Below are 6,000 nucleotides of genomic sequence, written 5' to 3' on the forward strand. Positions count from 1 at the left end.
TAAGTTTTTATCCAGCTGTAACTTAAGGTGGACGCACGTTGTGTATATTAAACCCCCATAAAAAGTCAAAAACAAAACAAGTTTTCCTTGGTACCCACTGAACCTGCCAACTACAAGGTCGAGTTTCCTCGTGTGGGCTGAACCCCTCCCAAGCCCCTGGGGTCACTGGGTTTATTTTAGGTTGCGCAAGAGCGCTACTACCGCAAACACACACGTCTTTATAACATTAAAGTGAGTGACGACTCGGCTGAGCCCATGCAGCCCCACACCCACCCAGGACAGGCCTTCTGTGCCCGGCTTACAGGTGAGGCAACTCTGGGAGGTGGGTGAAGTGGCCCTGGGTCACAGAGAGCTGAGATGCCAAAGCCTTGCGTCCTGGGAAACACAGCTTGTAGGAGAGGCCAAAACCTCCCCCCACCCTCCCCACTGTCCCTTTCCTGGGAGCACAGGACTTCCTGCGGCCCCGGGTGTCAGACTCTGGCTGGGGAAGACCTTTGCCTTTTTAGTTTACAAAGTGGGAGAAAGTCGAAAGAGGGAAGCGTGGACGGCGAGGACCTGCAGGTTGACTCCTTCGAAACCATCACCCTGGTTGCATCCCTCCCGAAGCCCGAGTTTGGTACTCCAGTTTACAGACTTCTGTTTTAGTCACCTCCAAGGCTACATCCCCTTCCTTCCACCTGGGTCTCATTCTCTTGGACATTCTGGGGTCTCTGGCCATCAGCATGTTCCACCTCACTGCTAGAAACGATCCCACCTCTCTCCTCACGAGGCCGAAACAGAGAGCCTCTCCACCTGGTCTTACGTTGCAGGGCTTGGATGGAGCGCACACAGAGGCCACCCGAACCAGCCAGGCTGGCAAGGCTGCCAACTGAATGCCCAGGACCCTGATGAGCCTCCTCTGCCCTGCCACTGACCTGAGGAGTCCCTCCCAGGAGTAGAGCAGGAGCCTGGGCCACCCTGGGAGCCTGGCTCTGATGGGAGGACCTAGGTCTCTGCCTCTCCCTTCCCTGTGCCCAGCGGTGCCGCATACCCGCTCACCCGCAGCCCAGGGAGCTCGGTGGCGTGATCTTCCCTGAGGCTGGAGAAATCTCTGGAGGCGGAATCTGTAGGAAAAATGTGACCGATACTCATTTGAGCATCTCAGCCCCTGGGCTAACTACCCCTCAAGCCTAGTGCAGGAGCCCCTCCCGGGGGCTTCTTGGGAAGCCCCAGGCTTCCCCAGGCTGCCTTGGGAAGGGATTTGGGTGGCCCTGACTGTCCCCACCACCACCACTAGCCACCGTCCTCTCCCTTCCCAGGCTCTTGTAGCTTCAACGCCAGAGGTTGGGCCTCCGTGGACTGCTGTGTGCCTGGGGTACAGCCACTTAATCTCCCCAACCGGGGTTTCCTCATCTGTCAAAGGAGGATTAAAAATAGGACGTCATCCTGCAGCTGTGGGAGGAGAAAGACGATGCAGGCTGGGCCTCTGGCCCCTCTTGGTCGTGGCTCGCCTCTCTGCCTTGGTCTCTTATTACTGGGCTGTTTATTGGCTGTCTCCACCCTCCAGCATGGCAGCTCCCTGAGAGCAGGGCTCTAGACCCCCAGGGCCTACAATAGGTCTGGCATGTCATGGGTGCCCAATAAATATTTGCTGAGTGAATAAACTTTCTCTTCTGCACATCTGTCCCGCTCTCCAGGCTCCATCTGCAGAACTTGGCGTAGCCAGACCCTTACCAGCTAAGGCAGCCGCCCCGATCTCCCCCACTGGAGCCCTGCAGACATTAAAGGCATGGTCTTAAAGCTTGCAGTTGGCCTTAAACCCTTGCTCGGGCCAGCCCAGGGCCCGGGCCTCGGCTCCCTCCTGCTGCCTCCTGCAGTCTTCACCCACGACGCCCCTGGAGGCACAGAGCAGTTATGTTATTGCTTTATAGTTAATACATGAGTCTCTTAAAAGTTTAGTTCTCGGGCTTCCCTGGTGGTGCAGTAGTTAGGAGTCCACCTGCCAATGCAGGGGACACAGGTTTGAGCCCTGGTCCGGGAAGACCCCACATGCCGCAGAGCAGCTAAGCCCGTGCGCCACAACTACCGAGCCTGTGCGCCACAACTACTGAGTCTGCGAGCCACAACTACTGAAGCCCGCACACCTAGAGCCCATGCTCCACAACAAGAGAAGCCACTGTAGTGAGAAGCCCACGCACCACAACGAAGAGTAGCCCCCACTTACCACAACTAGAGAAAGCCTGCGCGCAGAAACGAAGACCCAACACAGCCAAAAATAATAAATATTTTAAAAAAAGTTGAGTGTGCATGAGTCCTTCCCCCAGAGGCTGATCAGCATTTGCAACAGCTAAAAAGGAATTTCTGTCTCCACCAAGCAAAGGCTGCACTACGGCTGATGGGGAGCAAAGGTTTCTACTTATATCAGTACAATCACATATGGACCATTTACTGTGAGCCACGCACTCTGTCAAGCGTTTTACAGACATAATTTCCCTGAATCACCAATTTTGTGAAGCAGGAATAATTCTGCCCACTTTTTATAGATGAGAATGAAGGCGCTGTGAGGTTAAATTACTAGCCTGAGCTGTGGTTTGAACCCAGGGGGGTGGGGTTCACATTTCACCTGCAAAATACATTCCAGGAGCTGCGTCGTGGTGGGAGAGATGAGGTGAGTGTTTGAGTCCGCAAACACCCAAGTACGTTAGTTGGTTCTCTTATAAAAGCATGGGGAGCCCCTGGGATGGGATGGAACTTGGAGTGAGCCATCTCACTTCCCTGTTTTTCCTGCTCCTAACGTGAAAGATCATTATTACAGAAGTAATAATAAAGTCCTTAAAAACACAGTGTGGAAATGTCTTGGACATGACTTGGGGCTCAGGTGAACAGAGAGAGAGTGGGCTATGCTGCAGCTGCCTAAATATGGCCACAGAAAGACGGTCAGCAGGAGGCAGGGCGAGAAGACAGGTGGTGGCCCCCGGGGGTTTCAGTCTACCCGTCTGTGAAATAGGATAGTAAACACCTGCCTTGTAGGATCGTTGTGAGGGTAAACGCGGTAGACATTTTCATTCATGAGAGGGCACGTGCATTTGTTCGTTCACTCCAAAGGTGCTGATGGAGGGAATGGTGCCGCACACTCCCACTTCCCAGCTCTGCAGGTACGAGAGGGAGCAAGACAAAGGGCCAGCTGCCGCAGAGCCGACGTGCTCCCGGGGATGCACAGACTATCAGAAATAAGTAAAATCTGCGGTGTGCCTGACTGTGCTCAGTGCTACGGAGAAAAATCAAGTCAGGAAGGGAGCTGGGGAGCTGGGGAGCTGGGCTAGTTGGCTCATGGCAGCTAAATATGGAAACTAGGATTGTGGGTGATTTTAGTTTATTTTTCTTCTTGATCATTGTTTTCCCATGGCAAACAGATTGCTATGAAATGAAAACTGAGTTTTGTTTGAAGAGGCGATCGTTGTGATACTATGGAGAGAGGGTTGGCCTCTCAATGCTTCAGTCCCTGGGTCTCTGGGAATCCTCGCTCAAAGTTTAGGTGCCCCTGGAATCCCTGTGGCTCTGATGGCTTAAAAGATGATGGAACCAGCCCTTCTTGGCTTTGCACCCACAGGAAAGCTTTCTGCACTGATGTCCTGCGACACCATGGCCCTGTCTGTGTCCCCTCCCTATGTCCTCTGCCTCTGAGAAGGAAACCCAAGGCTATGAAATAAGTGTGTTTAAAATGATTGAAGATGTAAAATAATTTTTTTAAAAAGACTACCAAAAAATCTGGGAGTTTGGGGAAAAAAAATCCTAGAACTGCTAGAAATCAAAAATATAGGCTGCACGGAAATTTGAAACTCAGAGGAAGGGTAAATAGCAGCTTAGACAAAATTGAAGGAAGAATTAGCTCCCTGAAAGATAGATCTGAGGAAACCAACCAGAATAAAGGTCAGAGAAACAGAGACAGAAAATATTGTAAAAATTGGAAAATTCAGTTAAGAAAGAGGGAAGAGGGCTTCCCTGGTGGTACAGTGGTTGAGAGTCCGCCTGCCGATGCAGGGGACACGGGTTCGTGCCCCGGTCCGGGAAGATCCCACATGCCGCGGAGCGGCTGGGCCCGTGAGCCATGGCTGCTGAGCCTGTGCGTCCAGAGCCTGTGCTCCGCAACGGGAGAGGTCACAACAGTGAGAGGCCCGTACAGCAAAAAAAAAAAAAAAAAGAAAAGAAAAGAAAGAGGGAAGAGGTGCTATGCCATCCTTCCAATAGGAACTGCAGACAAAGATAATTAAGAAAAAGGGGTGAAGAAATATTTGAACAGATAAGAAGTGAAACTTTAACAGAATAGATGGAAGAAATGAATCCTTGGATCCAGGAAGCACAGGTCACAAGTAGGATGAACACGAGTGACTCCACACTTGAATGTATCATCGAGAAACTGAAAAAGCATCAGAGACAAAGAGATCGAAAAGCAATTGGCTGAGGTGAAGTCAGCAAAAACGGCAGAGCAGAGAGCTCCAAGGGCCCAGGACTCCACAGAAACAGCACATAAACGAGCAAAAGCCATCAGAACTAACTTTATTTGAACTCTGGAAACTAACTGGGAAGACAATCATGAAAAAGGTGGCTTCATCTCAGTAATTGAAGAAATCTCTGTTGACTCCCTAGCTGACCACCAAGCTCATCAAACACACTGCAGTGGCCACACAATAGAGAATCCTGGCTTTACGATATTGGTTCTGAAAAGTCACCAAACAGACGGCAGCAACAATGTACAGAGGCAGCCTCAACAAACCTCTGGACAGGAGGGAATCTGATTTCCATAATTGCCACATTATAATATTAAAAATGTCCAGTTTTCAAGAAAAGTGGACATGCAGAAAAACAGGAACGTATGGCCCACACACAGGAAAAGAAATTGAATAGAATCAATTATACATCAATAAAAAAGAAAGAAAGAAAGTGAATAGAAGCTGCCCCTAAATGAGCCCAAACACTGACTTACTAGACAAAGACTCTATATCAAAGCAGTTAATATTCTCAAGAGCTAGAGTGAACCATGTATGGGAGCTAAAGGAACCATGAACACAATATCTCACCAAGTAGAGGATAGCAATAAAGAGAGAGGAATTATAAAAAGAAGCCAAAAAGAAATTCTGGAGTTGAAATGAGCAATAACTGAAATTTTAAAATTCACTAGAGGGGTTCCATTGCACATTTGAGCAAGCAGGAGAAGCAATCAGAGATAAGTCAATTGAGATTATCCAAACTGAGGAACAGAAAGAAAAAAGAATGAGGAGAAATGGACAGAGCCTAAGAGACCTGTGGAATGCTATCAAGCATGCTAATATATGTACAATGGAAGTCACAAAAGAAGAAGGGAGAGAGGATGTGCAGAAAGAATATTTTAAAAAATAATGGGCCAAAATGGCCCAAATTTGATGAAAGACATGAGTCTGCATATCTAAGAAGCTCACAAAGTTGATCCAAGTTGTGATAAACTCAGAGTTCTTCACATTATAATCAAAATTTCAAAAGACAAAGAAAAAATCCTGAAAGCAGAAAGAGAGAAGTGACTCACTGTGTACAAGGGGTTTTCCCAATAAGATCAACAGCTTATTTGTCACCAGAATCCCTGGAGGCCAGAAAGTGGCAGGATGACGTATTCAAAGTGCTAAAAGAAAAAAATTCCTGTCAACTGAGAATCATATAACTGGCAAAGTTATCTTTCAGAAAAGAAGGAAAAAGGGAATTCCCTCGTGATCCAGTGGTTAGGACTCTGTGCTTTCACTGCTAAGAGTGTGGGTTCAATCCCTGGTTGAGGAACTAAGATCTTGCAAGCCATGTGGTGTGGCCAAAAAGCAAAATACAAAAAACAACAAAAAAAGGAGAAAAAAGTATTCCCAGACAAACAAAAACTGAGAGAGTTTGTTGCTAGTAGACCTTCCCTTTAAGAAATGCTAAGTGGAGTCCTTCAGGCTGAAATGGATGGACATTAGACAGCAACTCGAATCCACGTGAAGAAATAAACAACAGGAAAGG

Source organism: Globicephala melas, chromosome 6 (assembly GCF_963455315.2).
Source record: "Globicephala melas chromosome 6, mGloMel1.2, whole genome shotgun sequence".
Lineage (NCBI taxonomy): Eukaryota > Metazoa > Chordata > Mammalia > Artiodactyla > Delphinidae > Globicephala > Globicephala melas.